The 22,568-nt window shown below is 38.4% G+C and overlaps 1 long non-coding RNA gene across 1 annotated transcript; it reads right to left on the minus strand.

The window, feature by feature from the left end:
• Positions 1-13,325: 13,325 nt before the first annotated feature.
• Positions 13,326-14,029, minus strand: LOC116654752. Its single transcript, XR_004309961.2, has 2 exons — positions 13,673-14,029; positions 13,326-13,508 (listed from the first exon to the last, which is right to left on the minus strand). It is a non-coding gene; the product is annotated as an uncharacterized LOC116654752 (long non-coding RNA).
• Positions 14,030-22,568: the final 8,539 nt, after the last annotated feature.

Genomic DNA, 22,568 nt, shown 5'->3' on the forward strand with positions numbered 1-22,568 from the left:
TAGTCTTTTCTTTTCTTTTTTTTCTGTTTTTTTTTCTCATTTTAACGATGACGACAGGTAAACACACGGAGCCGGACAGACACACACTTGTGGGTGGGCTCACAGCATAAAACAAGAACAGGAAAAAAACGACAAGTAACCAAGTTAAAAAGCTGTAAAGAAAAATAAAAAAAGAAGATGCTCCCCAACCGGGGAGACTGATTTCTTGGGACTTGTCCGACTGCCAGTTATCGACTTAACGCCAGTTGCTTAAGCTTTTTTTTTCACAATTTTTTGCAACGTTTTTGGCGGCTCACTAAAGATAAGAAACTTTTTGTATACGCTGCTTTTCTGCTTTTCGTTTTCTGATTCGCATTGTGTGCTTCTGCTTGCTTTTTTGCGGGCTGGTCTGCTTTTATTTAGACCTTAAGTTATGCCGTGCAATAAAAATAAAGCCGTAGAAAACTTATTTGCACTCAAAAAGTTTGTGCGCACGTCGGCTGATATTCGCACATACAGTAGGGGTCAGGTTGATAAGTAACGTTACTTGAAATTAGTATTTTCCAGCCGTGCATTAACCGGCAGAGGCTATAGGAAGCTTAAAGAAGGGATAGTTGAGATAATATGATGTTTTTTTCTTAAAATTGTAGGATGATTCTTTGAGAATGATAGACAATCATACAAGACAATAATGTTATGTCCGTACACTATACAGCAGCGTCACTAGAACACTTGTTCCATGCTCTACGTTTATTGGAAACTTAATGAATGTAAATTCGGGATATTAGGACGTTTTTATAATGTTTTTGTTTAAAAAAAATTCAAATCAAGCAATTTCTTTCACAACAAAATTGCAGCCGTGCACTATACAGCAGCGCCAATAGATTACTCGTGCTTTCCTCTTAAACACCAGCCGTACATCAGACGACAGCGTCTCTAAAGATAAATTTATTTTAGAACCTCTTTAAATCTTTGAAATTAAATCATTTTTGAAATCTATTTCGATTTGTTTTGTCCGCTATTGTACTTGAATATTTGCATAGTCTCTCGTACTCGTACAGATGCTCATTTTATTGCTTTTACAAGTAGTTTTTAGTGGCTGCCGTAGTTTCGTTTTGGGCCTGCTTGCTGTATTTTGGCATTTTCATTGTTCTGCCACTTGGACCGGACCGCTTTCAGCGCTTTCGATGTCGGCGCATTAGCGCTTAGTTTGTGCGATGTTATTTAGCAGCTTTAGCTGCTTTTGAGAGCTCCACCGATGTTACCGGAGGGGTCGGTTCCGGATCCCCAGGTCTTGGCTCTTTCAGCTCTCGGGTCTTGGAGTTTTTGCGGCCTGTCTAGAGTAGAAAAGTTTTGCTTTGCTCGGAGAGCGTTAAATGCCATGAGATGGCACAAAATTTTCCCAAAAGCAATTTCTGTGCGTCTGCATATCTAAAGTATCTACGTTTATATAAATTTCATCACGCGCTTCGGACAGGTTGAAGTTGAAAGTAGTTGGTTCGGGTTCTACATTCAGAATTCGGTGTGTTTTTTTCCCCCAACAATCCCCAATTCGCTTGCCAGAGACGCTTTTAAATAGGCAAATATGTGAGCAAATATTTGCCACTTCCATATGATCGAGGCCGGAACGAATTTGCATTTGCCAAAACGAAAATAAATAAAAAATTCTCGGTCTGAACTCATTAGGATTGTTTGTGTGTGTATTTAGTCTGAAACTTGGTAAAATAAAGCTGGCCAAAAGTTGACTTAACTAAAAATATACTATACTTGTTGGCTCGTCAAGCGAAAAAAACAAACTCTATTTGGGTGGCCCGAAGCCTGGAGTGTTTTTTTTTTGCAGTTCTTAGTAAATAGTTTCCAATTTGGGATAAAGTTGGTTTAGCCTCTTGCCTTTTGCCAAAAAAAGGCAAAACCAAAATGAAAATGTTTGTGGGAATAACTAATAAGTACTGTCACTCTGACAGATATTTATGCGATGGACTTGAGGGTTCTTAAATACTTAAAATAAAGGAGATTATGCAGATATTTGGATTCTATTTTTTGTGTTATTTGTTTTAAGCAATATTGTTCTGTTTTTGTTGAGACAAAGAAAGTATTTAAACTATTATTTTGTTTTCAGTTTGATAGAATCTTTTCTATAAAATTCCCAGCTTCTCCCGGCGCTGCTCTTCCAATTTTAGCGTTTGATTCGAAGTATCTGAGAGTTTAAAAACATTTTTGGGAAGATACGATCTAAATTCTAAATGCTTTTAAGGTTAAGAAGTTAAGATTCAAGTACAAACAACTATATAGTTAATCTATTATAACATTACAACTAATTGTCTGTCCATTAAATCAAAATAAATCAACAAATTAACACACAATCGGCAATAATAATAAAGAATTATGGAAATTTCGTATACTTCTGAAGTACCTTTTCCTGCCAAACGATTCCCCTATTGGCATCCTCATTTCCATTGATCAAATATAAGATTCCGCCGTTTTGGTAAACATCCCACAAGTTAGGAGGACTCAAGCTGTTGATATCCGGACATCGGAGTTGAACAACAATGGCGACTTTTGGATACGGATAAGAATTGAACTTGAAGCTCCTGCCTGCCAAACTCCGGTATCTTAAATCAGAGCTCTCGAATTCAATTTGTATTGTCCTCTTCCAAGGAAATGTCCTCAACTTGGTTGGTTTTTTGTGTGTTGGTTACGATTATTGTTCAACGATTCGGGGGTTGTTCGATTGCGATGGGATGGTCTCGGTCTCGGTCTCGGTCTCATATATGGTGTGGAATGGTTGGAGGGTTTTGTTTTGGGGTTGCTAAACGGCGGCTAACGATGTGCCAATCTAATCCATTGAGATATGACCGAAAAGCATAAACGGGGATTTATCTCGGGGCATTTGTGTGATGTTTATTATTTGGTTGTTTCCTTTTTTTAGGTTCCAAATTATGCGAATGGTTTTTGATTAAAATGAAAGGGTGTTTGTTGAAGGTACAGTTTTGTTTTTGATATTATGATGTGCTGTAATGGCTACCTCCTAAATCCGTTTAAGATTCTTATTTATAATTTCTTTAAATCGGATTTCCATTTCACCAAATAGTCTTAGAACCCCTTTTTAGGCTTGGAATTTTACTTCTTAAACTGCCATCATCAGCAATTCAATGGAGGCAGGATGGGAGCTGAGAAGTGCACTAAATCCTACTTGACTTCCAGACAAAGTTCTGTGGACTCTTGGCCGAAAAGCCAAGGAAATGAAATAAATTGCAAATAAATTCAATATGCCTCTTGGCCAAAAGTATTTGTGTGTGTGTGTGTGTGGAAGTGTTTTTGTTGAGTATCTGTGTGTGCGCATTAGAGATCCAGTAGCTGAGATACATAAATCAAGGCCATAAATGGCAACAGCGCCAGCTCGCTCGGCCTGCATCGAAATCGACAGAGCCGTTGGCGTTTCTGTCATTGTGGGCTGTGTTGTTGCATTGTTTTTTTGGGGGGCTCTCTGGGCTCCCCACCCCCTCACTTAATAAACCCTCTCACTTAAAAAAAGTAAGGCCCCCTTAGTCAGTGAGCTTCATTTGCAATAACTTTGGGGCCTGGCTGGCAGTCGGCCTACCTACCTACCTTCCAACCTACCTGGACTCCCCACCGGCAGACCGCAATGTGTGTAAATCAATCTTTATTAAGTGCAAGCTCCCCATTGCCGTAAAAAACAAAAAAAAAATTGCACTACCGATTGCGGCTGCTGTTAACAGTTGTTGCAAAAAGCACAACAACAACAAACAGTCTCTAAACCTGTTTAAAGTGCAACAGCAGCAATGTGGCAAGTTTTTTTTTGTCAACTTTTCTTGCCAGTCGACTGGCAGCTTCTTTTGTCGCTCATACGCCGCGTGTGCCGTGGCTGGCAGCCGCGGTCTTGGGGACTTGGGGTCTCTCCTTGGCGTATCGCCGATTGAAATCGCAATTAAGTTTTATTTTGTGGCGAGCATTTTTTAATTAGCAACGACGCGACTGCCCCATTTGCAACGCTGCCTACGTAAAACGCTGAAAATGTTCAAGAAAGAGAATCGCCAAAGTCTGCCAAAGTCTGCCAAGACGCCACAATTGCTAATGACGTTGATTGCAGAAGTGGCGGCCCTCCTCCCTCTTTCCATCTCTCTCTGCACTCTATCTCTCTCTCTTTCTTTCTATACCCATCTCTTTTGGAGTGTCCCCCAGGTTTTGGGCCTGGTCCAGAGCAGAGCCAGCCAGACACATATCGCTGCATGTATCTGCGTATCTTGTGTATCTGTATCTGCGCTAAGTGGGCGCTACAACTGAAAACTCCAAACTGCAAACAGGGACGACCGAGAACGGCTCAAGAATAAGTATGTATGTCCACGAATATTTATTCGCTTCTCGGATTTTTAACACCCAAGGGGGCACACGAGTAGAGAGATACTTGGAATAAGAAAACTTGGACGCGAAAACCAGAAAAACCAAAACCGAAAAACAGCAAAATAACCACAAAATGCAACTGCAGCTCATTGAAATTCCTGTGTCGCAGATTGAGGACCGAAGCGGCGCCACAGCAACGGCTCTTAAATCGATCGTTTCTGGCCAGGTTTCATTGCGGTTTTCGGGTTCTGGGGTTGCTATATGTTCGTAGCTTACAATATATAGCCAACAGAACACGTGAGGTTAAGGAGGGTCGACCATCTCAGCCAGGCTAAATTGAATTGCGGTCGATTTTATGCTCCTCGTAATGGACAACTTTGATTGGAAGTTGTGACTGCAAAAGAAGAATTTTCTACGATTCAGTAGAAGTGGTTTTTGATATCTTGTTTGTTTATATTTCAATTAATTTTACTCTTTAACAAGTAATACCTGTAAGGTATGAGACAAAAAGGTGAAGACTATAAGCGATAGGACTCTTTTTGAGCTATATGATATCCGGTACTTTTCTTTAATAAGCTCCTGTTTGTAATTAGTAGAATAATAATAGATCGCTCCTGTTTGTGGAATAAGAAGAGCTATAGCTCTTCTAAAAACTTTATAATAGTTTATAATCATCTTAACATAAACCATACCCCTAATTCAACTGATCTTACCAACTAAAAACCACTTAAAAAGGTTCCTAAAAGTACTACTTTTTTCCTACCATATCTTAAACCTCTTCCCATGGGATACAAATCAAAAACCAATCGTGAATTAATCATGGTATTACCTTAATTTTCCCACAATAGTTTACAAACAATAGCTTTCCGGAGAACAATAGAGAAAAGGATCCAGGCATTCCCAGTTTATTGCGGCACCTTGAAGAATTTTCGTGACAAAACGTGACAAAGATAAATTCTAAAAAAAAAGTTTCCTTTTTAAAGTTTTTTTTTATAGAAAATAGAGAGCCATTTTGTAAATTATATATAGAATTAATAAGGCCAAGTTCATTGAAAATGTACCCCAATTTAGCTGAAATTTGTTGGCCAATTTTACGCCAAATGTTTCATTTGATTTTTCTTGTTGCGTGTTTTGTATTTTTTTTTTTTGTTTTTTTGGGCTGCATGCAAAACATGAAACAAATTTGCATTTGACTTTTATTGACATATTCGCATTTTTATTGATCGTTTTAATTTGCATTTCGATTTCAATTTCGCTGCTTTTGTTGCCGTTTTTGTTGCGGCTGTTGTACTTGCAAATAAACCGAAGGCCTTTTGCATTTATTTGCGCCAACTTGTTGTTGGTTCTGTATGGCTGGGGTTCTGGGTAGCAGTTTTTTTTGCATCTTTTTTTTTTTTATTTTGCAATATTATTTTGCAAGTATTTGTGTATCTGTGTTTGCATTTTTATTTTTACGCCGCCATAAACTGGTTGCTGCCGTTGGCACTGCCACCTCACGCTGGGTGTGCAACAAAAAAATACACATTTGCAATATTTATAAAATTTTATTGCATTAATTATTTAATTTATGACTTTCTTTTCGCTTTACGACTTTGGTGCATTTTTGCATTCAGTTTCAGTTTATGAACCGATCACACCACACCCCACTACTCTGCCCCATTAAATGCAATTCGCATTATTGCGTATTATTGGTTGCCAACTGATTATATATTTTTTTTTTCACAATCCCACTAACACGGAGTGTTGACATTCTGATTAGGTAATGTTTGCAAAAGCCAAACACACTCGATTCTCTATTCTATATTGTCGATTGTCGATTCCATTTCGTATCGAATCGCATTGGCTTTTCCGCCAAGGCCGCTCTGAAAAAAGTTCACTTCCTCGGCAACTCGTCGATTCGACAAAACTTGGCAAGCGACATCGATTAGATACATAAATAGAGATACATTTGCCAGAATACTGACTGGGGACATCGAGAAAATGTTCCTGTTTCCGTTGCAGCTGTGAAATTGCAATTTAATTGCACATGAGGTGGCTAGTTTGCATGATTGTGAGGTAATTATCTGATTTGATTTTCATTTTCACCATTTAAGAGAGAAAAGCCACTGAAAAGTGATTGATGATTGGTCACAAAAGATAGATTTAAATAGAAGATACAGTTTATAGAAATCTATGGGATTTAAGATACCATCTCCATCTCAACCCCAAAAACTCAATCCAATCAAACACTTTATAAAACCTTCTACAATCATCTAAATAAATTTATAACCAGACCTTAAAATCTATAAAAAAAAAAATATTATTTTCTTTAAAAAAAATCGCAAAAGGTATCTGAAAGAAAAGCCAGTCTTTTCCGGAAATATACCCTCAGGAAAACCCTGTCATTTTTTTTTTGGCGGAAAACCAATTTTGTTGGAAAAGAAGAGAAAAAAAGACCACGAAAGAGCCAAAGATAAAGAAAGGTCCAAAATGGTCGAGGAAAAATGTATAAAAAAATAATATTAAGGAGGAACGATAAGAGCGAGTAAACGGCAGGCGGAAGGACAATAGCAATCAATCCGATGGCAGGGCACTTTCCGGACAGTGTACCCCCAGTCCCCCCACCGACGAGAGTTAATAACTTAGCCATTAAAGTTATGCCGGGGCCAGAAGCCTATTATTATTTCATGACTTAAAGCAATGTGGCCGAAAACTCGATGGATAATAGCGCCAGGACTAGAATTTCTTGTGTCCAGTGTCCGTTCAAGCGGACAGGAGCGGACAGAAACGGACAAGAGAGTGAGTGAGAGGGAGGTATAGTGCGAGTGAGATAGACCGGAGTCCAGCCGGAGTGACAAAAGGAAACCTTTTGCGGTTAATTGCACCACCAACAACAAAAACACCAGGAGCTGGGGTTACAAACAAAACAAAAAAAAAAAATAAATGTGAAAGAGAAATATTTAGCGGTCGAAGGGTGGTGGCTGGAAAGGAAGGGGGGGCTGTCCTAGAGGGTGGGTCAAAAGGCAATGCCAAATGTCAAATACCAGGGTGCCCCCGTCCATTGTCCTGGCAACCTTCTGTGTTGATACAACAACATCAGCGGCAGGAACTGTGTCGCAACCCATTGAGGGGATTCCCGGATTAGATGAAGATGCGGAATGGAATGCGGAAAATGAATGGGATTTACGGACGGCAGCGACTAATCATTCAATTATTCTTTCCGGTGTCAGGACTAGTAGTGCCAAAAGATTTATTTATTCAGTGGGTATTATTATTTCAGAAGCAAGGTCACTTTTCACAACAATATTCAATATTTTTTTTTTAGAAATAAAGGTTTAGGGCTTAAAATTTAGAGTTTAATATTGTCATTTTGAACTAAAATCATTAGATAGATGGGGAATAGGAAGATGTATGTTGGTGTATTACTTGAATTTCTAATAATTATAGTTCTAGAACAATTTTCTAGTTAAAAAAAATCATTTTCGAATGAATATTGTTTAACTTCATCCATCCAATTATCTTTTATGATCATAAACCTTTTTTAATCTTAAACATAAACTTTAGGTATTAACACTTCTTCGAAATGTTTTTAAATGACCTTAAGCTCTGCCATTAATTGAAATTACCCCACCGGAAACGGAAAACTCAGCCATGCCATAAAGACATCCCCGGCTGATGGCCCGGTGACACCATGGAATCCAATTTTAGCCGCCAATTAGGCAGCCCGCCACCTAATTAGGATCCTGCGGGTGAGATGTTTTTAATATTTTCTCGGGCCGTTTTGTACATTTTCTCGAAAGCCTTTCGGGCCTGAGACAATGAGGGGAATGTGGGCATAAATAAATGATTTCCATTTAAAGTAAAGCGAGTGAATGGGGCGAGATTTGAAATAAATTATATCTGGCGAATTCCCAGGGGCGCTTTACCGGCTCACAAGTGATGCGATGTGAGTTCCCCTCTACCATGGGGGACAGAAGCCCATTCTGATTTTCATGCCGCGTTGAGTGTTTTATGGGTGTGTGTATTTCATGTGATTGTATAAGTGAGTTTATATGTGTGTGCGTGTGTGTGTGGATGTGGGTGCTGTTGTGTCAGTTAGTGTGTGTGGGTGTACAGCCCACTTTTGGTGGCAGCAGGAAAAAGCAACAACGACCTCGTCACACTCGACACGCCAATTCCATATGTTGCACACACAAAGTGAGTCCTTGTCAACCCTGCGCCCTTCCTTGCTAGCTCTCGTCCTTTAGCCCCTCGACTGCCCGGACTGTCTATCCATCCATCCATCCATCCATTTAGCCATCCAACCCCTCCCATTAAACGAAAGGGGTGTGGAGTGGAATGAGGACGACCGCATTGCATGAATTTAGCTTAGCCCCGAAGCATTTTCAACTAGGATAGTCCTCCTATCGTCCCAGGACACTCGCTCTCTCTCTCTCTCTCTCTATTTGACTCTCTATGTTATATCTCTAAGGGATATACATATATCGGGGTAGAATAGTAGCACGGCAACAACAACAGCAATTCAGATAATTGAACATGTTTCCGCCGGTGGTCGCGGCAAGGCTTCGGCCTCGTCCTTCGATACCGTTATGCCGGCCTCGTTGTCCTTCGTCCTCGGGCCCCTTTTTAGCATGTTTTTTTTTGTTGTATTTTTATGAAATTGCCCTTCCTACATTTCGTGTGTTTTTTTCCTTTTTCCTACCTCACGTTCCACGGCTTTGCCTTTATTTTTGGAAACGAATAAACTGAACGGAACGAACCGGCATGCAAGCCATACAGTGAAGTCCATGTGCCTTCAAACACACACACACACACACACACTCACAGGTCTTGGGGCACAACAAAAAGGAAAAGGCAGTCAACTCCATTTTGTATGCAATGGAATAGGGTGACCAGAGTTGCCAAAGAGTTGGAAAACTTTAATGGAAGAGGGTGAGAGTTGTATAATTAAGTGAATATGTAAATTATCTCATGAATAATTTTGTTAAAAATTAAACTGAAACGTTAGGTAGAAAAAAAGTAGTTTTGAACTTTATTATTTAAAAAAAAATATATAAAATACTACTATTTTTTTAAAATATAAAATTTATTTTTATCCTACAAGAGTATTTAGAACTTTTTCTTTTCTAATTATTTATTTATTTTTTCTTATATATTTTTATATTTTGTACGAAACTATTCAGCTTTGGTCACACTGATTCATGTACTCTCTAATGATTGGGCTGTTACCTACGAGGCGTGTCAATAAAATAAAACGGAAAGCTCTAGATACCTGCAAGTCACGCATTTTATTAGGCAACCAACCTATTCGGGACCCCTTATTTATTTACGAAGTTGCCATATCAAATAAGGGCTAATATAGAACGGCAGGCCGTTGGAAGTCCTTCGGCAGTCCTTTAAGTAAACACGCACAACTTTGATATCATTTCATCCCAGGACTAAGCTTTCGGGATATTCTCTGCAGTGTCATAAAGTTTACATTTTATGTGCCTTTGCCGTTTATCCTTTATCCTTTAATATTTTTAAAGCCTTGGGATTCTTTCTAACCCACACACACACACACGCACACACACATACCACACTCATACACAAAAGGGGGTCCTGGGTGTGTGCAGAGAGCATGAAGGGGCTTTATAAAAATTAAATATTTGCCCAGGAGAAAGGCCAACGGGGGTGTGAAAGGGGGTCAGAGGCAACAACAGCAGCAACACCAAACAGAAAGTTAGAGCAGCAAAAACTTTTCCTTCTCTTTGATGCGCTGTCCTCGCCGTTGTCCTTGTTCCTTTTTTGTACATGGTATATGAGTATGTGTGTAAATATGGTAGTATGTATGTGTGTGTGTTTTGCGTTTTCCGAGGCTGGGCACACGGAACTTTTCGACGCGTGCTTTATGCTCGTTTGCGCGCCTTCGCTTCAGGCCATTCTCTGCTCTCATTCAAGCCACCCACTCACTCACCCAATCCACCCACCACCCATACAAACATAAAAACACTTACTCACACATAGAGAGCCACCCACACACAACACACACACGTTCAGGATCTCCTCTTTTATTTTTGACTTTTTGTGTTAAGGACATTATTGCATGGCTTGCTGGATGCACTTCGGGGGTGGTTCCACCCTCTGCAATTCGCTTCGTTTTCAATTTCCTCTTCTGAACATTTCATTTCCATTTTATATGTTTCGACACTTGATTCTATTACGATAGATATTATATTATATTTTCGGATTCGAAATTTTTTCCTTTCTCGGCCAGTCGGCTTTGACGGCCAGTGGGCGAATCCCCAGAGCTACAATTAGGAGAGTTAATGATTGCCACAGAAAATAAAGTTTTTCCGCCGCTACATCAATTTTCTAATGGTCGAGTGGGCATTCGGAATTGGATTTATGGCCATTTCCATTTTTCCAACATTTTTTTTTCGCTTTAATTAATGATTGCCTGAGGTATGGTTGTTCAGAATACATATATCGGGTTGTTTATGGGGCTATTCTAATTGATTTTATGTAGAAATATCTGTTAAATTAATAATTTTTGAGAAAAAATATTAATATTCTTGAAGTATCAAATTTCAAGTTAAAATTTCAATGTAATCAGTTTTGAATTTTAGATGTTTCGTCAAAAAATGTGTCCTTTTTGAAAAGGTTATAATATGGAAAAAAATGAAACCATTTTGTATTAAACATTTAGAACACAAAAATACATTTTTCGACCATTTTTAAAGGTATTTAACAGATATGATTGCCAAAAATACATTGTTTATATACAAAAATACATTTTTTTCGACCACTTTTAGAGGTATTTGACAGATATTATAGCCATCTAAGTAAAGCCCACAATATAACTTTAATAAAAACTCTTAATCCCCAACATTTTTCCATTTTTCTCAAATTTATTCTTGAAAATTAGAACTATTTTATGAAAATATAAAAATCAAAAATGAGAAATATCAAAACTACCTAATTCAAGTAATACATTTCTCTCTGTGTATCCCGCTACTCATCTCTGCCATCTCAAACTGCAAAAACCAGGCGGAAAATCAACTGCCAAGGAGCGAGGAAAATTAGATGTTTGCATTGTCAGCCCTCAATGATCAATTGAATTTCCCGGAGTGGCACTCCCAATGGCATTTCTCCCCAAAAACCTCTTTATCCATGGTTTTTGCGCCTTACCTTTAATTTTTCCGCCAATTCGCCGTTTCCCCTTGCCTGGAACACACTGTTGATTTATTGTCATGTTCTGGACTCTGGACACCTCTCTGGTGTCGTGCGTGTTGCTTGATTTTCCCCCGCTTTTCCTCCTGCGGCTGCGGTTTCTGCCTCAGCTCCGAGTCCCGTTTGGCCGTTTGTCGGGACTTAACATATTAATCAAAGGCATGAAATCTTTATCAAGTTGTCAGGCTGGACCTGAAAAAAAAAAACTCTTCCAGAGTCTCTGGTGGAAACCCGTTTGATCCTTAACACGCATCCCAAACCGAATCCCAGGCCTTGTCCTATGCAGCTACATTATCCCATAACCCATTTGGAATTTCACGTTCTCATTTCCGATTTGTACAATCGAAAATAACGATGAAATTGCACACGAAGCTGCGAAAAGGTTAAGGAGACGAAGCGGACGAAGGTTCTAAAGATTTTGTCACCAGAACTTGGCTCGACGATCCGAATCGCCGGTATTAATATTCACATGTTGTTTAAGCACTGAAAGAAAAGTTGAAGAATTTGTTTCTAACTTAGAAAATGGTGTTTAGGACTAAATATATGGGGTTTACTAGGTTTCAAATTAATTTTATGCCATTTTCTGTGTGGCTCTAAGGCGCTTCTTAATGTAAGTATAGATTTAGGTTTCATAAAATACATATTTAGTTTCTTACTAAAATATGTATTTAAACAAGAAAAAAACAGTCATAAATGTACCTAATACTAATAAAAATATACTTTTAAAAACACTTTTTAGAAAAGGATCTTCTGATATTTCTAACTTGTAGTACAACTAGGCGTATACGCAATATTAGAAAAAGTATCTTGTAAACAATAGAAATAAGAGTGTGTATTTTATAGATTAAAGTGAAATAAAGTGATTTTTATTAATTAAATTACTAAATTTAAAGCAAATTGAAGAGTTTAGTTAGTTACTGAACAAATATCTTATGAAAAATGGAATTATAAAAGGGATTCGAACTTTCTACTTATATCTTTTATTTGATATCTTTTTCTTAATCTTTTAATTCTTATCTTAGGATTACCCCTGCAATCGAAGTAACATATTTCTCTCTGTGTAGTTGTTCGTTTGCCAGACCTCTATACCGAAGTCTATGGAATCGTTTCGAGATTTCTGGCTTGCTGGTCCGAGATGTTGGACGTCTAAACAGAGGCCGCCGTCTGTCTGTCTCTGTCGCTGCCGCTGTCCTCCCTTCCACCTTGCTGCCACTCGCTGCCCCCCTTCGCAATTCCCCAACTGGCCGCATAAATTTACTCAAAAGCTGACGCTAACTAAAGTCTCGACTTTTGCTTGGCTCCTCGGCCTCAAAACTGGTTCCATTTATGCAAGCTATTATTATTGTTGTTGTTGTTGTTGGCTACGCTTTTGGTATTGTGCTAGTTGTTTTTGTTATTGTTGTTGTTGTTGTTACTGTGCTTTCGCATTCAATTTTGCGCCTCGATTTTTTTTTTTTTTTTTCTTAGCTTTGGCCGCGCAGATACATTTTACTTATCGGCATCTAAATTCAGAGCCGCTCTGTGTTCGCAATTTCAAACCAGGTTCGAGCTTCACCCGTCTCTCAAGTATCTTTAAGTTTTTTTTTTTTTATTTTTATCTCGAATAGTATGTGAGGTTGTTTGTTCGTTCATTTGTTCATTTGTTTGTTTGTTTGTTAGCCTCTTTTCTCTCCTTGGCAAAAAGTATCGAATTTCGTTAGCAATCGCCGTCTGGTAGTGGGAGAGATCAAACAAAATGAACAAACAGCAGAAGCTATAGCCCCGAAAACTGCACTAATCGCATTGACAACGAATTCGAGTATAAACTTATCCGAATTCCACATCCGATCTTCGGTCGGATGAAGTTTTGTTTATTTCATCATTATATTTTAATGAATTCCACTGATTAAATGCTTCCTCTCTCTATCTTTATGAAATTTATCGCAGACTCTTTCTAAATATCTCGACGTAAACATTTTCATTGCCTTGAATTGGATCTGAAATGAAATGAATTCTTTGTTTATCATTCAACTGGCCGGGCCGGGCCGGGGCTTGGCCAGAAATAATTACGAATATGAACAAAATATAAATGTCGATAAATGCGTGCATTTTATTTGTTTGTAAATAAAGCAAACGAATGAAGGCCTTTGAAGATACGTACTGTTGTTTACACATGTCCGGATCAGATGGACCATCCACCAACCCACCGATCCACCGATTTACTGATCAACTTTCTATCGCTGAACCTGCTCCAACTTGATGAACTTTCGCGGCACGGCGCTTCCATTTGTTTGTTTTCAGATGAAAGTTGGCACGAGCCAAGGCCGCGGTTTGATGGATATATCAAATGGTTTATAGATATCGATAATGATCTCATGATCCATAAATAATACGATTTCCAACTGTCAATGTAAAAAGCTATGGAAATGGGAGAGTATTTTGTCTTTTGATTTTGCTTTTGGGGCTTATTTTCAGGTTAATTTTTCAAAGGCTTCTTATCGTTACGAAACTGAAGCTATTTAAGGATGGAACTTTGTGAATCTCACAGATTAATCGATTAATCGGTTTCAGTAATAGCCTAGATCACTAGGCAAGAACTTTTCATCTTAGTTTTTTTGGTTATGAAGCATAAAAAACTTAAAAATGTGTAAAAATATAGTACTAATTTGTAAGTTGGCTCTTTCTTTCCAATATATCATTAAAACTTCAAAGAAGATTGTGTCTCTTGTTGAAAAAAAAACAAATTTTCATATCAGTAATCCAACAAATGACCTTTTCAACTCTTAACTTCCTATTTTCATTGGAACAATTCCAACAAAAGATAGTACACTTTCTCGTGCGCATTAAATTCTCATTAATTCCATATTTCAAAAACCCGCACATTTCCGGCAAAATGGAGTTATTGTGTTCCTCGTAAAACCCACTCAGTAGTCAGTGGTTGAGAATCACACACATCCCCTTGTGACCGCCGAACAAATTACCCTTTCTCCAACCACATAAATAACGTTGCACCACGATGTGGCAGCGATAAATTTTCCTTCGAAACTTTTTAAACCGAAAGTTTTTCCGGAAAGTTAATTGATTTATATTTTTGACATTTTGCGCAAAAGCGAATGCGGAAAAACTGAAAAATGGGAAGGTGCAACATAAGCAGCATGGAAAGGTTGCAACTCCCAGAGACCTTTTCGTGACAAATGTCAGGGGAGGCAATGCTGTGTGGGCGGGATTACAGACGGATTTAAGTTTTATAGTTAGTAGTAGTATTATTTTTAATATTTGTATAATTTAATAACTTTTATAGTTTCTAGTTGTTTTCTTTTAAAATGTAGTTACTGGAAAGTATAAATTTAATTTCTAGAAATTCCATTTTTTTGATGATAATTCAAATTGTTGCTGATAACCTTTCTGATAATTTTTGAATAATTCCACGAAATTTTTCGCAATATGCAAAGTCCGATTAAGAGCACTATATAATATGAGCTTCTAGGTTTCGTTCAGTGTGTTTGTGCGCTTTGCCAGACGCTGCTGGAAGTTTAGTGTTCCCCGAAAGTTACTTTATCATGTGCTCCAATTAGTGCTGCGGCCCGCTGGGAAAGGGGGACATCCAGGGTGGGGGAGAGAGAGAGTGTAGTAGTGGCAGAAATTGCTTTCGTGCCAGCGCCACAGTCGAGAAAAATAAAAATGGAGTGTCACGGCAGTCGTTTGGACTTAGTGGAGTGGGGCAAGTAAGCGGGTGAAGAGGGACTACAACTTGTGGGGCATGGAGAAGGGGAGTGATAAGGGTGAGGGGAAGGTCGCTCGGACAAAGTCTGCCCATTGTTCCACGATGGGTTGCTTCCGTTGCAGTTTTCTTCTTCGTTTTTTGCTTTTTTTTTTTTTGTTCAGCCACGTCACAGGCGCTCAATTGCACTCATACTTGGCGCACACCTTCGTTCCCCCCCCAACTACATCACTGCCACCACGTCGCACGCCCCACTCTCTGCCGTTCGTGAGTGAGCGCAATAATGAGAGCAGGGGGGGCCACGAGCTCCCCACTCTCTCCTTCTCTCTCTCTCTCTGGCACACTCTTTCCACGTCTCACTTCGACGACCTCGGGTTGGCGCTCGGCTCTTCACTCGGCTTTCAGCTGGCAGCTGTTCGGCGTCTTTCATCAGCATATTTCTGAGTGATGAAAATTATGTTGATGACGTTTGCACAGCGCTGCTCTCCCCACCTCCTCATAGCCCCCACTACCTCCCTTTTCTCTCGCACCACCCCCCTTGGGTGGCCCCAGGGGCGACAACTAGCGAAAGTTGCACTGAATTGGAACATCAGCTTCTGTTTATTTCTTTTCTACTTTTTACACTTCTCTCTTTTCTCAGTGCCTCTGTGTCTTCGCTTTAGAGGTTTAGCGACCGACCGCAAAACGGAATGCCCAAAATTCATTTACATGAACGAAAAATTTATGTGCGTATTTACGGCTACTACATCTCACTGATTTGCGCCTGATTTTCAAGCATTTATTTTTATGTGCATATATTTTCTCATCGCCCCGACGGTCAAAGGTTTGACACTTTAACAAAGAAAACAACTCAGATTTTTTCAGTAGTTTCATGTGTGTATTTATGAGCTCGTAATTCTTTTTTTCTAGATTATCATTATAGGTTGTTCTGATGTATTCCTCAGAACAATATTTAGGTATTTTGAATGAGATTCTTTTGGATTGAGATTCTTTTTTCGAAAGATTTCTTTATGCTCTGCTGACTGTCTATTTTCTTTTAGCCCCTTATGCCTTTGACGACAGAGATACTTTCCAAAACCTATAATTTTTAATATCACAACCTTAATTTTCTTCTCGAAGTGTTCTACTCGAATTGTCAAAGATAATGACAGTTTTTCTCAGAAGAATTTGAAAAACTTGTAATTTATATCATGCAATGAATAATATGAATTATGTTCTTTTACTAAAATCCTTTCAGAGGTTTTTCAGAGAACGATAGTAATACAGATTACATCGCAAAAGTGCTGAGTTTCGATCGAAATTAAGTATCGGGTCGCATCGATATTTTCATCGATTTCATCTCTTTGTAAAAGTCCTTTTAAAGAGCCAATTACCGATAAACTTTTGAGCCCAGAAAGATTGGAGTAATCCCTTCCTACTCGCTTGTTATAAACCCGCTTAAAAAAAGTAAACTGTAATGGTATAAAATGCAAGTACAAGTTAAGGACTAGAATTTTCAAAATGGGAAACTTCAAACTTTGAAGTTCAAAGTGTGGATTTCGTTTTGCGTTATATTAAGAATAAAGTAACTAAAATATAGCAGAGAAAGTCACTACATTTTTGCAGAATTCTCGATACAAATGAATAGGCAATCAATAGGCGAGATCTACTTTTGGTATCTTGGAGGCATCGATGTTTTTATCGATGGTACACTATCTCTAGTTGAAAGCCCAGTTTATCATGTTCTCAATTTGTTTAGTTGGGCCAAGTTCTATACTACCGCATAGATGGATTCTTTGCGAATTTCTTTTTATATAATTTCTTCAGTTTTTTCCCCAGGTTTTTTTTGGGGAAGCAGATAAACGGAGTACCCGATATCATATAGCCTACAAAGTTTACGTAATTCACAATAAGAACCTACTTATCGATAGTCTTAATCGAACTTAAGTGTCGGTATCGGTAAACGCATCGGTGTTTTCATCGAAGCTAAATCATCTTCAGCCAAATGATGAGGTCTTCACTTGCTCCGGTTGCCTCGTCGGAGCAGGTCATATATTTCCTGGAAAGAAAACCTCCAGATGAACATATAAAATGTTTAATTTAATTCTTAAGTTTTTATTTGTCTAGTTTTAAGTTATTTTTTTTTTTGGGGCGAATATATTTTGGTGAAGAGTCGACCAGAGTATTCGGTATCAGCATCAAATTTTGTTGCCAAACTGTTTTATTTTGTGCAAATTGGCTATAAAATAAAGCACAAATATATTCTCGGCATTTTCTTTAACATTCAATGGACGCCATCAATTAATTTTTTCGGCATGGTAGTTTTTTAACTAAAACAATGCACTGGTGCCTACTGAGTGGCTAATTTCCCAAGTCGAAATAGTTGGCAGTTTCGGTTGGAAACAAATCTGCGTTCAAATACAATTAGCAAAGTCGTGATAAAAAGTCGGAAACAACCCAGCAAAGGCAAAAAAATTGGGAGGCAGTGTTTTTTTTTTTGTTTGTGTGATGTCTTGGCGTCGTTTTGAAGCCGAAGCGAAACGTTCAATTAACATTGGCGGCCCCAAAAACGGAATCGACAACCGAGTCTCCAGCTTTGGGGCTGCAAATCGGTTTTCCGCTGTTGCCAATTTTCACTTCGGCACGACTACGACCCAAAATAAAAACACAAACAAAAAAAGTGGCGCGCACCGAACCGATGACGAAAAGAAAGAAGAAGAAGCAGCTCGGTAGCTTATGAAATTTTCCGCTTTTTTCGAAGTCACCAATACAAGCATAGTGGGATTGCTCACGGTTTCGATACGAGCTCTCACGTTAAATGCCGGCTATGGGCGGCGAATTCGCCGCGAGAGCAAGGGAGAGTACTTTGTGTGTGAAAACCTCATATTCGAAATTCGAATAAAATATTAAGTTCGAATATCTTGTCAGTCAATTGTCGTCACACAAACATACGCACTTTATTACAAATCTAAGCGATGTTGCCGCTTTTCACACATTACGTAGCATGGCGAAAACCTCACAGCTCACAATCTGCCGCCAGTAAAAAGGGGGCCTAGGGTGGCCAGGGCCCGAAGGGAGTGACAATATTTGAGGGTGGGTGATACGGCTAGTAAGGCTTTATTTTGTGCGCCATTTGTGGATGCACAGCGTACAATGTATTGCAATCTTTTTTAAGTTTCTGCATCTCTACAGAACGTCCTTTTATTAGGCAATAATTATAGCCCATCTAACTTTTTTTTTGTTACAATTTGTGATCTTCTCAGGCACAAGTTTAATTTTAGAACGCAATTTGGCGGCAAGCTTTGGCAACGCCACAAAAATCATCCGATAAAAATTAATTTTTTAGAGATTTGCAGTCGGGTTTGTGGCATTTAGAAGTATCGCCACGAACAAACGCATGTGCGTTTTTGTTTCTGCTAGTGTGGGTGCTTTGTCTGGCGCAGTGTGACGTCAATCTCCCCTCTGACCTTCAGTTTTGACGCCATTTTATGCGGACGCCAATCAGTCGGGTGTTTTTTTTTTCCAGCGCTAATTGATTCGTAAAATGTGCTGAGTTGGTAATAGGATTTTAAGCCTTTTTAAATTCCATTATTGTAAACGAAAAATTGATGGCTTTTTATTTTAAAGGCTATAAATTGATTCTGTGCTGTCCGAAATCATAACTGCATAAAATCCATAAACAAAAATAAATGACTTTTTTAATTTGTACACATGTTTTTCTTATTATATTATCGATTATATTAAATACGATTTATTAGATTATTCAACAATTTTTAATAACTTTTAAGTGTTTTAAGTATTTTTAATATTTCCTTTTAAAAACCTTTAGAAACTCATTAGTTACGAAAACAACGCTACCGAATATTCGGCCGAGGTCTCTATAAATCGAAGCTTTCGACAGGCCAATTCATTAAAAATGGTAATTTGCAGCGGGGCGGTGAGCTGCTGTAACTGCCGCCAGCGAAGCCATTTTTATGACCTGCCAGTCAGAAAACAAAACACAGTCTGCTCGGAGGGAGTCAAACTCTGCGACGGCTACCCGGAGTGACTGAAGGCACATAAAATCCAAAAATGGAGATCCGATCTCCAAGCTCTGTGGCTGTGGAAGCTGTCAAAAAAGTGTTGCCATTTCTATTCAAACTCGCATTTTATATTGCCAGTCGTCTTGAGTGGTCAATTATGTCTTGGGGTGCCCCAAATAAGTTTGCCGATGATTTAGCTAAACAAATTTTTAAAATTTAGTTTTTTAGTCTTAAAATTTAATTCAGTAGATCCAGTCATTTAATTGCCATATGTCTGGTCCAGTTCTGACTCGATTTGGGTACGCAGTTTAGAAAGCTGTTGCCAAGAAAGCTAAAATATATATCTATATTTTTTATGTATGATAAGAATATGCATTTTAGCTAAAAATGCATTGCGACGCAGGTCATTATATTCAGTAATATCCCTCCGCTATAGATGCCCCTACCTCCACTAAGCCTATTCCGTCGTCCAATCGGAGCGTAAACTTGTCTTATAGGCATCACTATTCTATACATTGGTATTATATTTGGTGAAAATTCGGTTATAAATTCAGCAATTAGCAACTTATATTTTAACTCCTCGTTTTTAAATACTTGAATGGCTTGGCATTTCAATATTTTCTATTGTTTTTCACCTTCAGTAGTCATTCGATAAAATGTGTCTCAGTCTCCATGACTTCTGAGTTATTCTGTTTCTTGTATTGACAATAAATTAAGAAATATTTTTACAAACTTTTCACTTAATTTGCAAGGAAAATTCCATCTTGTTGATGTTAATATGATTGACTAAGGGTTAAAAATTTGTTAAAAATGTTTTCATTAAATGATCTCATAGGTTTTTTTTGAAAATTCTGAGACTTCATCGACAAACTCCTTCCACAGAATATTGGTGGTACTTCAAAATGGAAGTCTGACCACAGAAGTACAGGCAACGCACGCCCGGAACATAAGAAAATGAAGGAAGGCACGATAGAGAGGCGAGAACCAAGCGAACAACCACCGTTCCCTGAGAGGCAGGAGAAAACCGGTTGCCGATGGTCGTGCCGAAGAGATACATTCGCCGTGCGGCGAAATGCAAGAGGCGAATAGCGGTCACTGGTCGGATTTAGAAGGCGTGCAGACAACTCGACGGTCATTGGCTGGCCGAATCAAAAGCCGAAGACAGCCGAACAGCGAAAGAGCGATGATTGGCCGCCGATTGGGGATTCGGGTGGCGAAGTCTGTGATTCGAAAACCTTTCGGTTCTGGTGGGTGGTTGATTTTATTTCTGCTGCGAAAAACTCGCCCCATTTGCACCCGCATAAATATAAATGGAATATTGATTGATGGGCAGACCGGGTGGTTGAGGGATATGCGAAACTTTAGTATAAACTACTATTTTTGTATATAGGAAGAGTACTGAGTTAAAACAAAGAAACCAGTTGAACACCTTTAAGTGAAAAACATAAAATCCTAATACTTATTTGGTCAAGGGTACAGTTGCGCTTGCCAAGCTCATTAATTTAAAGCTAGGCCAGTTGGCAAGTCTGGGTTTTGTCAGGAACAGCTTGAAACCTACACGTCTTACTTTCATTATTCATTATGAACATGACAGAGAGGAAAAAACATTGTCTGTACTTCTATTCAAAGTCAGCCATATGGAAAGATATCTTTTCAAACAAAGGCGAAAATGCGGTGGAGCTGCGATGACGAGCGAGTGAGTGAGTGAGTGAGTGTGTATGTATAACGAAATTCGAGGCATTTTCGGGGTTGAACAAGAAACGTTGGTTGCGTGTACTCTGGAATCAGTAAGAGTACCAAGTACGTGTCTGAAAAGTACTTGGTGTTCTATTTGTATAGTCGTTTTGGGGGAAATATACAATCTAAGAGGGTTCAAGGTTTTGATGTTGAAATAGGACTTAAAATATTTTTTTATAACAAAAGAGAAAAAATAATTTTTTATCAAAAATATCATATCTAAAATCGAATTATTTTGTAAAATACTTTAAATAGATATATATATATAAATTTGTAATACAATGATAATCCACCTCTTAAAAAAAATGAAATAAACTACCTTTTAAATGACAATTATTATATTTATTTGTTATATAGCAAAATATTTCATGTTATAATATATACATATAACTGCCGAGAAGCTTTAATTTAAAAATAATTATCATAATTTAATTAAACGCTCCATCTAGTGGAAAGAATATGGATAAAGCCTAGCGGTTTTTTTTTGAACTATATAAAACCGTTTACAGATCTGGCCCATAGAGGGCTGAACCTTTTCCAGCACTGGTTGGTTTGTGTAAAGGCTAGAAAGAGCAAAGTTTGCAACCTTATAAGATGTATTTTATTTTATTCAAGCTAGAAAATAATAGTTTATAAGTTAATAGAAAGATAAATAAAAAGTACAATTCTTAAAAATCTTTCTTAAAAAATATTTATATTTTATATATTCTACATAAAAATTATTACTTAATGAATGAAACCATAGTTTATTCGATACAATATTTTAAATTCACCAAAAAGCGGAATGAATTTGTTATTTTTTTGAACAAAATTAACATTATTTTTGACCAGTCCCCTGAATGAATAATTCCTTTTCGATTTATCGCACTTGTATTGAGTTCTTTTTGGGTTTTTGGATTGCAAAGCTCTAAAATAAAGATGAAACCGAATCGAAATGGGCGCTGAAATTATTTATTCGCCACACCCATCGACAAAATTCAGCTAATGCATCCGCTGAGAGGTGGCCTTAATAACTCTTCGTTAGCCAAACAGAGTTAGAATAAACAACTGCAATATTTGTACCCATGGCCCAGTACCCAGTACCCACCACCCACTAACCATCACTCTTCGCCAGACGCAATTTGTTGGCTAAAAGTGGCAAATTCATATTGGATATGCAAAAGCGGAATGCCTTTTGATTTTCGGCCAGCATCCAGCATCAATATTGATTGCCTGCTGCTCTAGTTGGCACACACTCTGGACATGGTATCTCTCCTGGTATTTCACAATTTAGCCGCTCAAAATTTGTTATGCCACAAATCCCCAGCAGCGCTTGTCACAACGACTATCCAGGTGCCGAGGTGACACCTCCCACATGGTTATACCACACACACACACATATACATACATGGATCGAATATAGTGGAACTCCTAAACTGAAAATCTCCCAACACCGCATCCAATCAGCCCAATCATAAATACTTCATTACCTTTTCGGAGGGAAAGCGCATTAGCTTCGGCTTTTGGATTTTGGATTTCACCCCACCCGCTTTACTACATGCAACTGCTGCACATTCGAAATGCTTTTTCCACCTGCCTTCCTACCTTGCCACACCTAA

This window comes from Drosophila ananassae, chromosome 3L, assembly GCF_017639315.1.
Source record: "Drosophila ananassae strain 14024-0371.13 chromosome 3L, ASM1763931v2, whole genome shotgun sequence".
Lineage (NCBI taxonomy): Eukaryota > Metazoa > Arthropoda > Insecta > Diptera > Drosophilidae > Drosophila > Drosophila ananassae.